At 43.6% G+C, this 17,613-nt stretch overlaps 1 long non-coding RNA gene and 1 pseudogene across 1 annotated transcript in view; one reads left to right on the forward strand and one right to left on the reverse strand.

Annotated features, from left to right (window-relative positions):
• The first annotated feature begins 1,542 nt into the window (after positions 1 to 1,542).
• LOC134757922 (uncharacterized) overlaps positions 1,543 to 17,613 on the forward strand; it is a 29,334-nt gene continuing 13,263 nt past the window's right edge. The window contains exon 1 of the long non-coding RNA XR_010132529.1: positions 1,543 to 1,737. This is a non-coding gene — a long non-coding RNA (uncharacterized lncRNA). The remainder of the gene's footprint in view (positions 1,738 to 17,613) is intronic.
• On the reverse strand, positions 12,303 to 13,433 carry LOC101138974 (spermine synthase-like; annotated as a pseudogene).

A 17,613-nucleotide genomic window follows, 5' to 3' on the forward strand; every position in this document is an offset into this window, starting at 1 on the left:
CCATGTTAATTGCCTCCCTCTAAATGTAAATGCAAAGAGAAACTGAGTCAGGGTGCAATGGAAAGGAAACGAAAGCTGAGCAGAGGTCAACTACATCACCAGGAATTGAGGTAGGGATAGTAGCTGCATTGGGGATAACAGGGTGGCAGGGAATTACAAATCTTGTACAACTTACAAATCTTGTACAAATAGATTTGATTTCCATTGGAAGCAAATTTTCCTTCTTTCTGTACTGGTAAGATTGGGGTGTTACAGGGTGAAATGGTGAAAATAAGTACACCTTGCTGCAAAAGGGAGTCTATGATAGGTTCAATTCCTCTCTCTGCATCTTGTGAGAAGGGGTACTGAGCTACTACTGATGGGAAATGTTTGTTCCTTTTTCATGCAATGTGTACTGGTTCTGTACTCAGTAGTAGTCCAATCTCACTTGCACATTAAGCCCAGAGACAAGCTGGGACATCTTTTAAGATTGCATCCTCTTTAGAGGAATTTAAATCAAGGGGGGTTTCCATGAGAGAGCATGTTAACTTTAATACTAAGGTTAATAGAAAGTTTGAAGTTTGGGCTGAAGGCAGAGACATAAAAACGCCTTCCTTATTACATTGTATGGCAGCATTAAACCTACATAATAAATCCCTACCTAAAAGGTTTGCTAAGTGAGGAGTCAGAAACTAGAAAGGCATGGCAGGTGTTAAGAGGGCAAAGGATGTTGGGGTGTCCTGAGATATGGGCGATGAAATAGGTTGCCCAGACTTTTCAATAGCTTGAATAGAGGCAGAGGTAACAGGTAGAGATAATTCTTCTGAGTGAATAGTAGAGGAAGTCCTATCAGTGTCAATTAAATCCGGTTCTTAATCCTCTACTTTAAGTTCAATGGTGGGCTTTGAGGTGCAACTGAGGATCAGCTGACCCCATCAATCAATGTAGTATTGTCCCAAAGGAGGGGAATAATGAGCCTTCTAAAGGTGTTGGATTCTAGGGAGAGTTTCTTCCTTTTTTTTTTTTTTTTTGTACAGGACAGCAATTTTCCCAATGCCTCTGCTTTTTGCAATATCTGCAAATTTCAGAAGACAAACTAGAAAAATCTTGTGGCTGACCAAAGATATGAAAGAACTTTGAGTCATTCTTAGAGGCACGCCTTTGTTTCTGTAACAATTCAAGCCGCAAGATGACTTGATTTTAGTTCTTTTTTTCCCTTTATTTTCTTGCAAGCTATTTTCAAATAATTGAGTGCCTGCTTCCATTATAATGCTTACAGACTGACCAGCCCAACCACTATACTAGTTTGGATTTGCCTTTTTGTATCAAGAAGATTTCCGACCAGAGCAGAAACTGGAATATTTCTATACTCTGGAGCTTCAGGATGTAATGCTGCATGCCTTTGAAAACCTTGTATACGTCTCTTGACAAAAGCCTTGGGGTGCTCTCCCTCGTTCTGAATACATAATCCAACATTAGACAAATTTACCTTGGGAGGAGAGCCTCTGATATTGTCCCTATCAGGCCCCTGAATATCAGCAACTAGCTGGGCCGATCTCCTCATTTGCAGGAGGGCCAGGAAGGGGTTCCGGCCATCTGTTCACTCTGTGGGGGGAGTTTTCCCCAGGAGGCCGTCTGGCCTGTCTAATAACTGCAGTATGATCATGAGAGGGAAATACACCCCTTAGCAGCCAGTCAAGGTCTCTACGTATGGGGTTACAGATGGCCAATGATCTCTCCAACTATTCTCTGAACTTGGTAGGTCCTTCTGAAAGTGGGGGCAAAATTGCTTTATAATTTAAAATATCTGTTGCTGTCCAGGAGACGTGAATTCTTTGAGAAGGGAGTCCAGGATACATTTACAGAGGGCATTGCATAGAGAGGTCTGGAGCTGATGGAGTCTGATTACAAAGCCTTGGGAAATAAGAGAGGTTTCAAGGCACCGAAAAACAAGTCTTGTTGAGTGTCCTTGGAGCCTGTGCCAGATTTATTTTGTGGTAGTCAGTTCTTACATAAATGACCTCTAAGCTTCAGGTTTTAAGACCAGGCCTGATTTGGGCTTTTAAGATCAGGAGGGTTTTTGTAAATCATCCAGGGAAAGAGAGATAAAAGAAGGCAGCTGGATGTCTAAGGAGTTTTTCCGGGGTTTGGAGGAGCAGAGAGAATTTGTTGAGAAGATAGAGGAGGAGGGAGAGGCTGAGGAGATGGGGCTGGATCTTGAGGAGGGGGGGTTCAATTCGGGGCCCAGAGAGTGAATAGATCCTCTGGTGGGTCAGGGACATGGAGTTGGGGTGTGAGTGGAGAAGGGGGATTTATAGTGGGAAGGGGGATTTATAGTGGGAGCAGATTTCAACTTTTGTTCTAGGTCTGCTTTTGTTCTTTAATTTTGTTAAGGAAATTTTTAGGGCTAGTAATAATACTTTTCTGAGTTCTTTGTTCTGCCTGATCTTCCCATAAATACAATAAGCAAATAGTTTAGAATAAGCGTTCTCTAAAATTGTTTTCAAATAAATTTGAAATAAAATTTTTCTTTCTAATTCAAAGGATCTGTCTTCTGGTCATTGACAATTAGGATCTTCATTGGTGTATAGATTCCAATTGCGACTTAATTCAATAAGGCTTTTATGGAAGGACCACGTGGTAACTTTCCAGGCTTAGGAGAAATTTTTACTAGGGATGCAAGGAGTGTTCCTGGAGTGGGTGCAGAAGATGCAGCCCCCATGATTCAAAAATTCATTCTCAGAGATAGATTAAGAAAGCAAAGACCTTGGCTGGTGCAGTGGCTCATGCTTGTAACCCCAGCATTTTGGGAGGCCGAGGCCAGAGGATTGTTTGAGCCCAGGAGTTTGAGGACAGCCTGGACAACATAGTGAGATTCCCGTCTCTATAAAAAATGTGAAAATTAGCTGGATGTGGTGGTACGCTTCTAGTCTCAGGTACTTGAGAGGCTGAGGTGGAGGATCACTTGAGCCTGGGAAGTTGAGGCTGTAGTAAGCTGTGATCATGCCACCACTCTCCAGCTTGTACTACAGAGTGAGACCTTGTCTCAAAGGGAGAAAATGATTACAAAATAAATAAAGTTTTAATAAGTTTAAAAAAGAAAAAAGAAAACAAAGAATTTTGTGGCTACAGGCAGTTAAGGGTCTCTGGGCTGATGGGATTGCTCCTGGGATTGCAGTCGAGTAGAGATTTAGCTGGGCCACATGGTTGCTAGCTGGGTATGCAGTGGGGTCTGCAGTTGGTGGTTCTAGTACCAGAGTCCTAGGCGGGTGTGGATCCTGCATGGTGTCTGGGCCAATAGAATTGCTTCCAGGACCTTGGTCAGTGGGACTGGTGTTGGGACAAGGATCCACTTCAAGGCCTGCAGTTGAGTACACAGACAGCAGCCCTGTTACCAGGTGTGTGAATGCACTTGACTCCCACCAGTTCCCTGGGCCATCTCCTGCTGGGTTACTGGGTAGGTCACTAGACAGGCAGGATTGGCTCTGGAATGTGGCTGAGAGAGGCTAGAACCAAGTCACAGGGCTGCTTCAGGGTCCACCGCTGGGACTGACATCTGCAGTTCTGCCTCTGGAAATATGGATAGGTGTGCCTCCTGCTGGGTTCCTGTATGGTCATGACTGCTCCCAGACCATGGCTGACAGGTCTTTTTCAGGGATGGTTTCTGTTAGTTTATTTTTTCCCTTGAATGGGCCATACTTTCCTGTTTCTTTGTATGCCTTCTGATTTCTTGTTGAAAACTGGACATTCAAATGTAATAATGTAATAACTCTGTATATCAGATGCTCCCCTTTCCTCAAGGCTTTCTATTATTTATTTACTTGTTTATGTAATTGTTGTAGGCTGTCTCTGTGCTGAGAATCACCCTGAGGTGTAAATTCAGTCTTCTCAGGTCTTTACTAAGCCTGAGTCCCTTCCCCTGGGCATGTGTGGTGACTTTCTAATTTCCCCCATATGTATGGTTGCTTTTGAGTGTACTATGGCTGGCTCCCAAAAAAGGGAAAAAGAGAAAAATGAGAGAGAAAGGCACTGACCCTTTAAATCTCCCGGAAATCACATCAGTGGGGGTGGGTGGATGGGAGGTGAGGTTTTTTGTTTGTTTGTTTGTTTGAGACAGAGTCTTGCTCTATCGCCCAGGCTGGAGTGCAGTGGCGTGATCTTGGCTCACTGCAACCTCCAGGAGGTGAGGCTTTCAACAGTAGTGGGAGGTGTAACAACAATGGCTGCTAATTCATTTTCTGCAGTTCTGTGATCAGAAGCAGTGATCAGTGATCCAAGCACAGATCCCCGATACTGGAAGATAGAGTTCTTTTTGCCTACTCTGTTCCTGCAAGTTGTGTGCAAGCTGCTCCAGGAACATGCGCACAGCTGTTTGCCATAGGGCTGAAAAGTCAGGGGTGGGGAACTGCTACTGTGCTAAGAGCTTAAATTGACTGAAATTAACTGCAACTCACCATTTAGGCTTCCCCTGGAAATTGCAAGCCTTTGACAGACTCCAGAGTTCCAAAATAGTTATGTCAGACAGATTATGTCAGTGTAACTGTTATTTCTGTGTGGAGGTGGATTCCTGGTGCTTCCTACTCCACCACCTTCCCAGAATCCTCCTCTGGTCAACACTTTTGTTTTTCACAGAGTTTCTACTCTGTTGCCCAAGATGGAGTGCAGTGGTTCAATTATAGCTCATTGCAGCCTGCAACTCCTGGGCTCAAGTGATCCTCCCACCTCAGCTTCCTGAGTAGCTGGGACTACAGGCAAATGCCACCACCCCCAGCTAATTTTTTATTTTTTGTAGAGACAGGGTCTCATGATGCTGCCCAGGCTGGTGTCAAGTGATCCTCCTGCCTTGGCCTTGCAAAGCACTGAGATTACAAGTGGGAGTCACCATGCCTGGCCTTAGTCAACTAATTTTTTTTTATGAAGTACAAAGCCATTTCAATGGAGAAAGTATTGTCTTTTTAATAAAGGGTGCTGGATGTTCTCACTTGTAAGTGGGAGCTGAACAATGAGGATACATGGACACGGGGAGGGAAAGAGCATACACTGGGGCCTGTGCTGGGGGATGCGGGGAGAGCGAGAGCATCAGGAAAAATAGCTAATGCATGCTGGGCTTAATACCTAGGTGATGGGTTGATAGGTGCATCAAACTACCATGGCACACATTTACCTATGTAACAAGCCTGCACAGCCTGCACATGTATCCCGGAACTTAAAATAAAATAAAATAAAAATAAATGATGCTTGAACAATGGACTATCCATATACAAAACAAAACAAAAAACAAGGCAAACTTCAACTTAACCTAACACTTTACATGAAAATCAATTCAAATAGATCATAGACCTATTGGTAAAATATAAAATTATAAAACTTCTAGAAGAAAACATAGGAGGAAATCTTTGTGACCTTAGGTTAGGCAAAGAGTTTTAGACATGATACCCAAAGCATGATCCATAACAGAAAATACTGATACATTGGACATTATAAAAATCAATTACAAGTACAGAAACAGTCTGCAGAAAAAGGTTAAATTCAGAGTATCTGCTCCTGGAATGGTTCATGTTCTTGTTCCATCGAATCTGGATGGACAATCTAGTGTTTGCCTCTAAGGACGTGCCAGTCTGCCAACAAAGCACTTAACATCTAGTGTATCTGGGCAGTCAGAAGAGACCAAAGCTGTAAGTCAGTAATCACCAGCAACTGTTGTAGGAGCACTGTGCTGGGAGGAGAGAAACCTGTAAAATACACAACAACACTGAGCAGAATGACAGAAATGCTGTGGGAAAACTGAGGAAGGAGGAGCAAAGGGTCTGAAAAAGGCTTCCCAGTGGGGCAGGCATCTGAGGTGAGTCTTGAAAGATAAGCTGAATGTTGATAGGCAAAAATAGACAAACACAGATGCGAGAGGTTCAGGCAACACTCCCCCACCCGTTATAATTCCAAGAAAATAAAAGGAATATCCATCACTGTTACAATTATGCTTACAAGTGCATTCAGAAGAGGGGCAGTTCACCCAGTTGGAAAGGAAATAGAGTTTTCCAGATGGCGATGCCAAAGCTTAGTCTTGCAGGGTAAGCAGGAATTAGCAAAAGTAAAGGAAAGGCAAGCCTCAGTAAAGACCCTGAACTCGGAAGCCCATGCTGGATCAACAAGAGAGCGAATACTCCCTGATTGCTCGATGTTTAGAGAGGCTGGGAACAGGACTTGTTTGGTACAGGCAGGTGGGGCCCTGTCATAGAGAACTTGGAAAGACACGCTATAGAGTGGAGCCCTGATCCTGAACATCTTGGAGATCCAGGAAAGATTCCTAAGGAGGATGGTGACATTTTTTTTCTTTCTTTCTTTCAACAGGGTCTTTCTCTGTTGCCTGGGCTGGAGTGCAGTAGCACGATCATGGCTCACTGCCACCTCAGTCTCTCAGGCTCAAGCCATTCTCCTGCCTCAGCCTCCCGAGTAGCTGGGACCACAGGTGTGCACCACCATGCTCACTAATTTTTTGTATTTTTTGTAGAGATGGGAACTCACTATGTTGCCCAGGCTGGTATCGAACTCCTGGGTTCAAGCGATCCACCCATCTCAGCCTCCCACAGTGCTGGGATTAAAGGTGTGAGCCACTGCGCCTGGCTGATGGTGATATATTTCTTAATCCATGGCCCTTTGGGAAGACGACCTTGGAGGCAAACTGGATTAGCCATCCACATCTCAGAGACAGGAGTTCATCATGATGTAAAATATGAGAAACCTGAGTGAAAGAAAAACAGCAGTAAAGAGACAGGAGACATTAGAGAAGTAGGTTTGAAGTCAGAAGTGAAGAGGATCAAAAAGTTATTGATGATGCATCTGAGAGGGCCACAACAATGGCTGCTGCTTCTTTTTCTGAAACTTCGTAATCAGAAGCAGTGATCAGTGATAGTAGCACAGATCCCTCATATTGGAACAATGCAAAGGAAAATAATTCAAAGGAAAGTTAAAATACACCTTAGCTTGGATACTGCAAGTACTATTTATCAACTTTCACAGCCACAGAGTGGTAACACTTTCTTTAGAGTGACACAGTAGGAGCACCATCATCTTGGACAAACACTGCCATTTTAAGTTCCAGCTGCCTTTCCAGCTTTGTGCATTTCAAGGAAATAATTTCTCTTCTAACAACAAGCAGCCAGAAAGAGCAGACAGTAAAACACAGATAAGACAGCTTGGGCACAGAGGGAGGAGTGGGGGAAGTCTCTTGAGTAACTGCCAAACTTCACCCTCATACAATGGGCCCCAGTAAAACAGTGGGCCTTAATAAGCACATTCCTTTCCCTTCAGGTGCACTAAGATAAGGAAGCTAAAAGCAGACCGGGGGCGGGGAGGCAGGGGTGGTGTATGCCTGCGGCTGCAGGAAGATGTATGGGAACAGACACAAAACTCTCCCTCCCAGATAAGCACAGCAAAGAGACACAGACAATCCAAGCCTCTGATAAACTCTCCCACCCTGAATCCTTAAAAACTCTTCGTCTGACAACAGCAAAAAGAGAAAATTTCAGGCCAGTATCCCTCATGAACATCAATGCAAAAATCCTCAATAAAATACTGGCAAACCAAATCCAGCAGCACATCAAAAAGCTTATCCACCATGATCAAGTCAGCTTCATCCCTGGGATGCAAATCTGGTTCAACATACGCAAATCAATAAACGTAATCCATCACATAAACTGAACCAATGACAAAAACCACATGATTATCTCAATAGATGCAGAAAAGGCCTTTGATAGAATTCGACACTCCTCCATGCCAAAAACTCTCAATAAACTAGGTATTGATGGAACATATCTCAAAATAATGAGCTATTTATGACAAACGCATAGCCAATATCATACTGAATGGGCAAAAGCTGGAAGCATTCCCTTTGGAAACTGGCACAAGACAAGGACGCCCTCTCTCACTGCTCGTATTCAACATAGTATTGGAAGCTCTGGCCAGGGCAATTAGGCAAGAGAAAGAAATAAAGCATATTCAAATAGGATGAAAAGAAGTCAGATTGTCTCTGTTTGCAGATGACATGATTGTATATTTAGAAAACCCCATCATCTCAGCTTAAAAACTCCTTAAGCTGATAAGCAACTTCAGCAAAGTCTCAGGACACAAAATCAGTGTGCAAAAATCACAAGCATTCCTATACACCAACAATAGACAAGCAGAGAGCCAAACCATGAGTGAACCCCATTCACAATTGCCACAAAGAGAATATAATACCTAGGAACACAACTTACAAGGGACGTGAAGGACCTCTTCAAGGAGAACTACAAACCACTGCTCAAGGAAGTAAGAGAGGACACAAACAAATGGAAAAAAATTCCATGCTCGTGGATAGGAAGAACCAATATCATGAAAATGGCCATACTGCCCAAAGTAATTTATAGATCCAATGCTATTCCCATCAAATTACCATTGACATTCTTCACAGAACTAGAAAAAACTAGTTTAAATTTCATATGGAACCAAAAAAGAGCCAGTATAGCCAAGACTGTCCTAAGCAAAAAGAGCAAAGCTGGAGGCGTTACACTCCTTGACTTCAAACTATACTACAAGCTTACAGTAACCAAAACAGGATGGTACTGGCATCAAAACAGATATATAGACAAATGGAACAAGACAGAGGCCTCAGAAATGACACCACACATCTACAACCATCTGATCTTTGACAAACCTGACAAAAACAAGCAATGGGGAAAGGATTCCCCATTTAATAAATGGTGCTGGAAAAACTGGCTAGCCATATGCAGAAAACAGAAACTGGACTCCTTCCTTACACCTTATACAAAAATTAACTCAAGGAGGATTAAAGACTTAAATGTAAGACTTAAAACCATAAAAACCCTAGAAGAAAACCTAGGCAACACCATTCAGGACATAGGCATGTGCAAAGACTTCATGACCAAAACACCAAAAGCAATTGCAAAAAAATGCTAAAATTGACAAATGGTATCTAATTAAACTAAAGAGCTTCTGCACAGCAAAAGAAACTATCATCAGAGTGAACAAGCAACCTACAGAATGGGAGAAACTTTTTGCAATCTATCCGTCTGACAAAGGTCTAATATCCAGAATCTACAAGGAACTTAAACAAATTTACAAGAAAAAAACAAACAACCCCATCAAAAAGTGGGCAAAGGATATGAACAGACACTTCTCAAAAGAAGACATTTATGTGGCCAACAAACATGAAAAAAAGCTCATCACCACTGGTCATTAGAGAAATGCAAATCAAAACCACAGTGAGATACCACCTCATGCCAGTTAGAATGGCAATCATTAAAAAGTCAGGAAACAATAGATGCTGGCGAGGATGGAGAAATAGGAATCCTTTTACACTGTTGGTGGGAGTGTAAATTAGTTCAACTATTGTGGAAGACAGTTTGGTGATTCCTCAAGGTCTAGAACCAGAAATACCACTTGACCTAGCAATCCCATTACGGGGTATATATCCAAAGGATTATAAATCATTCTACTATAAAGACACATGCACACGTATGTTTATTGCAGCACTATTTACAATAGCAAAGACTTGGAACCAACCCAAATGCCCATCAACGATAGACTGGATAAAGAAAATGTGGCATGTATGCACCATGGAATACTATGCAGCCATAAAAAAGAATGAGTTCATGTCCTTTGCAGGGACATGGATGAAGCTGGAACCATCATTCTCAGCAAACTAAAACAAGAACAGAAAACCAAACACTGCATGGTCTCACTATAAGTGGGAGTTGAACAACAAGAACACATGGACACAGGGAGGGGAACATCACACACCGGGGCCTATCAGGGGGTGGGGGGTAAGGGGAGGGAGAGCGTTAGGACAAATACCTAATGCCTGCAGGGCTTAAAGCCTAGATGATAGGTTGATAGGTACAGTAAACCACCATGGCACAGATATACCTATGTAAAAAACCTGCATGTTCTGCACATGTACCCCAGAACTTAAAGTAAAATAAAAAAAGCAATTCTTTTCTATTTGTTTTTTGTAAAGGCCATGATGAACCCTTCTTTGTAAGCATGTAGACTTTTTATCATAAACATTGACAGAAAATTGTCCTATGTACGGCCTTGTAGTCTTAGTTCCTGAACAAAAATAAAACAAAATGAAAAAATAAAAAATAAATTAAAAAAACTCTCAGTCTGTAAGAGAGAGTACCTCTGTCCTAACTCAGCCAGAAGCCCCTCTCAGGTTTATTTTCCAAAGTAAACCTGTCTTTAACTGCTGAGCCACTTTTCATGTTTCTTTCCTCTTTCTTTAATTCTTACATAGAGCTCACAGTGTACTTCTGAGGTCAGCTTGGATTTCTCACTTCATGCTCCAATCCCTAAACTGAGTTTGACACAAGCTGTGAAGATTTAGATTTAGCCGGGGATGCTGTCATTAGACACCAGGCTTGAATGAGGAAAAATAGCTTCTTAACAAAGATCTTAACATTTTTTGAATGTTCACTTTGTCCATGGTTAGTTAAATGTAACTTTAGTGTAAATTATAGCATTTATTTGCTTTTATCTCTAGGAAATAATATGGAGCCACATAGATTACAGTAATTTGCCATTTTGCAAAACACCAGAAGGTTAGAGTCCCTGATATATTTCTTTAATCACCAATTGCTACTGGACACCTCCCGTGTGCCAGGCAGTAAACTGGGCACTAGGCATCTGACAGTGATGAAGACCGACATTGTCCCTTCCCTCATTGCTAGTGGGGAAGACAGGCACAAGACAGTTGTAAGAGGTTCAGGCAACACCCATATTTTCTTCCTAATTTCAAGATTAAAATAAAATGAACAGCCCTTGCTATATCATAGTTAATCCACAAGTTCATTCAGAAGAGAGGCCAGACACCCAGATGGAAAAGAAGCAAAGAGAGCTTCCCAGACAGAGATGCCAAGGCAGCGGCTTGAAGGGTCAGTGGGAATTAGTGGAGCAGTATGGTTATAATCTTCCACAATGATAATATATTTTTGCTATTTTACCATTTGTTCTAATATATTTTCTTTGTGTTTATTTTACACCATTTTCTTAAGTGTATATAAGATTAGAATTTTTATATTCATTGTGAATTGAATCATTATGGAAGGGCCCTCTCAATTCCAATGAATACTTTTTGTCTTAGTCTTTTCAGTTTGCTAGTAATATCACTGACCTTGCTTTATTTTGATTAGCATGGGCCTGGCAAATTTTCTTCCATCCCTTTATTTCAAACTTTTCTGTATTCTTATGATTTGCTAGGTTTGGCATAAACAGTATATGACTGGATTTATCAATTTTTATACAAAATGACAACCATTAACTGGAGCATTTACTCCATTAACAACTTTTTTTGGGGTCTCTTTTGTAATTTGAATTAAAGCAATTGCTATTCATTTTTTTTAACTCTCTCTTATAAGCACCAAATTTTATTTATTTATTTATTTTTATTTTTTATTTTTTGAGATGGAGTCTCCCTCTGCCACCCAGGCTGGAGTGCAATGGTGTGTTCTCAACTCACTGCAACCTCTGCCTCCCGGGTTCAAGCGATTCTCCTGGCTCAGTTTCCCACCCCGAGTAGCTGGGATTACAGGTCCCCACCACCACACCCGGCTAATTTTTTTTTTTGTATTTTTAGTAGAGATGGGGTTTCACCATGTTGGCTAAGCTGGTCTCAAACTCCTGACCTCAGGTGATCCACCCACCTCGGCCTCCCAAAGTGCTGGGATTACAGGGATGAGCCACCACGCTTGGCTCTTATTATTTGTTTTAAAAAAAATGCTTTACAATTTTTTTATTTTATCTTATTTTAAGTTCCAGGATACACACGAAGGATGTGCAGGTTTGTTACACAGGTAAACGTGTGCCATGGTGGTTTGCTGCACCTATCAACCCATCACCTAGGTATTAAGCCTCACGAGCATTAGCTATTTATCATGATGATAAGCACCAAATTTTAATATGTAAGTCAATTTTGGGGGAAGGAAACATCATCAAGAACTTCCTTCTGAAACAAAACAACGATGTTCATTCCTTCAAACATCCAAATTGAAGGTGTACCAAAATGAAAACAAAAAAAGTCCACAGAGAAATAAAAAGGAACACAAATCACATTCCAGGGGGTTAGTGCATTTAGCAGTCTTAGCTGTGCTGTCTAACCATCCTTCAACTGACTTTCAAAAAAATAACAACCTATACTCATCAAAATATACATTTTCCATTTGCTGTTTTAAAATTAAAAATAATAATTGAAAAAGGAAAACTCTAAGGAAGTCACAATTAATTGCGTGACTCATTTTGATGTCATGTACAGCATATGGAGGTGAGGAAGGCTATTTGCAGCACACAGGATTAGAGGATATTTGTCTTCGAGGTTTAGCTTTCTTCCAAACGGTGTAAAATACCCACAATTCCAAGTATGAAGAGACACAGACTATTTCCTTTGAGAATTCCAAAGGACAGTACAGGCACCCCAGCTGTTCTTCATAGAGAGACAGGGCTTCCGTCAGATTGACAGAGTTCCCCTTGTGTGAAATATTTCACATCCTGTTTCAATACTTTCATTGAGAGGTCAGGAATCAGTCTGAGAAACTCCCATGTGGAATCTTCTGGGGACATGGAGATTGGAACAGCTATCAAATCATTAATCACATAATCAAATTATCTCCCTTCTTTGGCATACCTTTTCAGTACTGGAATGCAGTACTGAACCTCATATAGCAGTCTCCTTTAAGATTATCTAAGACATCACCACAAGTTTTCCACATGTATTTCCTACATCCATCAATCACCATTTCGTCAATCTCTATCATAGTGACCATCTTTAGTTTTAGTTCGGCTATTTCACACAATATGCCCCCATCTCGGCCTCCCAGAATGAGTACGTCTTTGCCGATGTAAATTTTGCCACTGCCCATGATGGCCCAGGTATATGTCAAATCACTCTCTGCCAAATTAACATTCCCACTAAGGATGAGAATATTTCCAAATTGCTTCCAGTGTAGAATTTTAATGTTCTGATAAGGTGAATCTTCATCATATACCACTTCATCTATGTTTTATTCAACCAGGAGTCCATCTGCGGTGGGCCAGTATCTGTCTATGGCTCCTCCTGGAACTGTAGGTGGTAATTGCCTCATCTGCCAACTACTGTCTTGACTCAATTCTTTCATTCTTTCTTCTCCTTTGTTCAAAAGACTGTCGATCTCTTCTTTGCCTTGTGCATCACCATCGTAACTCTGAAGGTCCAGTAACTCCAATCTATGTGAGTAAATTCTCAAATTGGCAAAGCTGCCGTTTTTTGTGTGTGCAGGTTGCTAAATAGCGGTGTGGTCCTGCCCGGTGTCCACTGGTTCTGCCATCCCCTGCTCCTGGAAAATGGACTGGAGCCCTTTTAGAATGGTCTCGCCATCAGCTTTGGCGCTGAGCATGAAGTCGAGTGTGCTGTGCCATGCTGCTGCCATAGTGAGGCGAGACCCTGAGCCATGCCTGGGGAAGGCGGCCGTGGGAGACTGAGGGGCCGCGCAGCACGTCAGGCTTCTGCCCCATTAACAACTTTTTAAAAAGTTACTGATCATGTAATAAAGGATGAACTTCAAATGTGAATTTATTCCTACCTTCATACATTTCGCTATTTTCCTGCACTTTTTATAAATCTTTTCCTAGTTTCCTGACTTTAAAAAAATGATGTGATTTTTGTTTGTTTTTTCTCGTTGCCTACCTTATAATTAAACTAACAGCAGATAGTCTGTAATCCCAGCTACTTGGGAGGCTGAGGTGAAAGAATCGCTTGAGCCCAGGAATTCGAGGCTGCAGTGAGCTTTGATTGCACCACTGCACTCCATCCTGGGTGACAGAGTGAGACTCCGTCTCTAAAAATAATAATAATAGGCTGGGCTCGGTGGCTCACACCTGTAATCCCAGCACTTTGGGAGGCCGAGGGGGGCAGATCATGAGGTCAGGAGATTGAGACCATCCTGGCTAACACGATGAAACCCCGTCTCTACTAAAAATACAAAAAATTAGCCGGGCGTGGTGGCGGGCGCCTGTAGTCCCAGCTACTAGGGAGGCTGAGGCAGGAGAATGGCATGAACCCAGGAGGCGGAGCTTGCAGCGAGCCGAGATCATGCCACTGCACTCCAACCTGGGCGACAGAGCGAGACGCCGTCTCAAAATAATAATAATAATAATAATATAAATAGATAGTAAAATAGTGATAATATTAAATTATTCAAAATAATTGGAAATTATAAGAGGAGCAATTTTCTTGTTATATATGATACTGCGATGATCAATCACCTACAAAATGTAATGCATGAGTCCAACAGGACCCAAAGAGGGTAACAATAGACATTGGGGTCTACTTGACGGTGGAGGGTGGGAGGAGGGTAAGGACTGAAAAACTCCCTGTCGGGTACTATATTCACTATCTGGGTGATGAAATCTTTTGTACTCCAAACCCCAGCAACTCTCAATTTACCCATATAACAAACCTGCACATGGACCCCTGAACCTGAAATAAAAGTTGGAAGAAAAAAAATAAAAATAAGCGAAAACAAAATGTGGGAACTGTGCACACATGGCTGTATTGTTTCCCTGTAACTATGCTCTTGAACTTGGGGGGTACAACAGCTCCGTCCAGGTGTTGAGCAAGCCCGAATTGGACACATTTAGAAAGGGGCGGGACAAGGGTGCTTCCCGAAGCTTCTCTTTCGCAGCTTTTTGGCTGCACCTCACACGAGGCTCCGTGGTTCAGCACCTACTTGACGCTGAGGTATTTTGCAAGAGCTTTGATGAGAGACTGAGTTTCATGATTGGAGAGTGGATGTAGGATCTTTGAAGGAAATTTGGGGGTTGATAATGGAGGTTTTTGGAATCACAATAGGGACTTGCTGTAAGTTGAGTTGAATGCTCCCAGTCAGATCCTCTGATGGGTAATTTATTTCCATTTTTCTTCTTTTCTCATATTAAGATGAGAAAAGAACTTTAAGATGGCTTAAAGTTCCATCTAAGACAATAAGTTGGGTATTATTGTTTTCATAATAGTTAAGTGTTTTCTAATTTCTTTTTACCAAGAGTTATTTATATGTGTGTTTCCAATTAACAAAAGCTGAGCCTTTTATTGATTTCTAATGCACCTTATCTGTGTGCTGTGTGGTGCTTATTCATCGGAATGTGTTTAGAGTCCCTTTAAGACTAAGTCCAAGGTCCATTTTTATTAATATTGTATCTCTAGCTTGAAGATAGTGTGAGTTCTCCAACTGATACTGTTTTGTTCAAGATGCGTATTGGTCCTGTGTGTGTTCTTGTTTCCTTAATTGCCGAGAGTAGTGACTTGTTTGCATGTGTTGATATATATGATGCACACAGAAATGTGTACATATGTACGTATATATTTCGAGATGGAATCTCGCCGTGTCGCCCAGGCTGGAGTGCGGTGGTGCGATCTCGCCTGGAGTGCAGTGGCGCGATCTTGGCTCACTGCAGCCTCTGCCTCCTGGGCTCAAGAGATCCTCCTGCCTTGGCTTCCTGAGTAGCTAGGACCACAGGTGCGCACCACTACACCTGGCTAATATTTTTTAAAATTTTTTTCTAGAGATGAGGTCTCGCGATGTTGCCTCAGGCTGGTCTCGATCTCCTGGGCCGCAAAAGTATATTTGTATATTTATGCATTTTATGTGGCGATATTGGGCACAGGTAGGAGTACTTTTCAGAATAAAGATTATAAATTTCGCTAGGTGGGTGGGTCAGGGCCGGTAGGCCCCGATGTGGCCTGTGCAGGTGGGGAGGAGGGTCAGGGCTTGGCGTCTTAACATGTTTCAGCGGGCTGTGAGGTGAGGCCGCGTCCTTTCTGTCCCAGAATGCGGAGGGGCTTGTGGTGCTGTAAGAGTCTGGGAAGCAGGTGGAGCCTGGCAAGGGGCGGGGCTGGGTATGACCGGACGCCATGTGCACTGGAGGCCCACAGGGCACGAAGGGTAAGGTGAGTCTGAGCGTCCCTAAACCCGTCCGCCCATCCATCCACCGTTTGATCATCCCTCAATCCATCCGCCCATCCATCCACCATTCGATCACCCATTCACTCTTGCCCCAGGCGCGCAGGAGTGGGTAGGCGGAACCTGGGGAGACTAGCGGAGGAGGCCAGGCAGTGAGGCAGACTGAATTTGCCTGAGGGGCGGGGCCAAGTGTGTTTGGGCAGGCAGAGGTGGACTTGTCTGGGTCCATCGTGTTGAGTAAGCAGGGTAGCGTGTGTGTCTTGGAGGGAGGGGTGGATCAGGCTGAGCAGAGCAAATCTGAAGGGGTGGCACCCAGATTTTCTGGGCGGATAGGCAGGCCGTTATGCATGGAGGTAGGCAAGTTGGGGGCAGATGTGTCCAGGTGGACCAACCAAGTGTGTCTGGATAAGGGATAAGGTGGGCAGGCAGGACCAGGTGGTATCAGTCATTCCCAGGCAGGCAGGGCCTAGTGTGTCCAGCAGGTGCAGTTGCCCCAGGCTAGATTGGCCTAAGGGTGAGGCCAGGAGTGTTGGGGAAGGGTGGTTTTTCCCTACCCACTTAGGGCTGACCAACAGCCCTCTTTCCACGAGCATGGGAATCCTACTAGTAATCTCTGGCCCCTGGTGAGTTCAGGATACAGGGTAGACAGGGAGTCGGGCTGATGCTGAGGGTCTGCCCCTCAGACCTTGCCTGTAACACCCCCAGAGACCTTGCTGTGGTCCCACTGGACACTGGCCACTTGACAGCTGCCTCAAACGCAGAAGTCCAGGCTAGCCCAGAAGTACCAGATGGCAGTGGTGCCACTGGCAGTAAGGGAGGCACCTGGGCAACAGCCACACCTCAGCTGTTGTCTGAAGAGGACCTGCCTTGGCACTGTGACCTGTACCAGGACACTTGCAGAGGGGATTTTTGGCAATCAGAGCCTGGCAAGTGTGAGGGAGGGCCCTGGGGTAGAAGGTTGGGGACAATGAGGGCAGTGAGGTTCAGCAGTGAGGTGACAGGAGGCAGGGAGTATCCAAAGACCACTTTGAGAAAACAGTTGTGTGGAGTGTGTCAGTATTTCCTGATCTGCAGCCTTGGGTGAGTGACATCAAGAAGCTCCAGCTCATGGATCCCACAGGCAGAAGCAGGCAGTGAATGTGAAGCACATGAAGAGTTTGAAGAAAAAGGTAGAGCAGAAGGTGACGAATTGAATGGGGAGCATGAAGGCAGGTCGGGGGTGGAATGCAGGGCAGGGGTGCAGGAGTTGGGGGTTGATATCGACCCTCCTGATCCTGCCCTGACCACTCTTGTCCTAAAGAATAAGAAGCAGCAGACGCAGAAAAGGAAGCACACAGGCAAGTGGAAGCATCCGGACCATGTCAAGGACCCAGCCTCACCACGGCAATGCCTAGGACCCAGCTGTGTGTATCTCACCTGGCCAGGCTCCAAGTACTGTTCAGATGACTGTGGCATGAGGCTGGCAGGTGCGTGAGTGCACCTCGAGGTTAAGGGACAAAGGCAAAGTAAGGTGTGATCTATGCCATCTGTAATTCCACTCAGCCACCCACCCATCCACCGTCATAGTCACCCACTCACTGAACTGCCCATCCACATTACATCCACCAGGATGCTCATCCACCCTTATAGCCACTCATCCACCTGCTCATTC

Source organism: Gorilla gorilla, chromosome X (genome assembly GCF_029281585.2).
Source record: "Gorilla gorilla gorilla isolate KB3781 chromosome X, NHGRI_mGorGor1-v2.1_pri, whole genome shotgun sequence".
Classification (NCBI taxonomy): domain Eukaryota; kingdom Metazoa; phylum Chordata; class Mammalia; order Primates; family Hominidae; genus Gorilla; species Gorilla gorilla.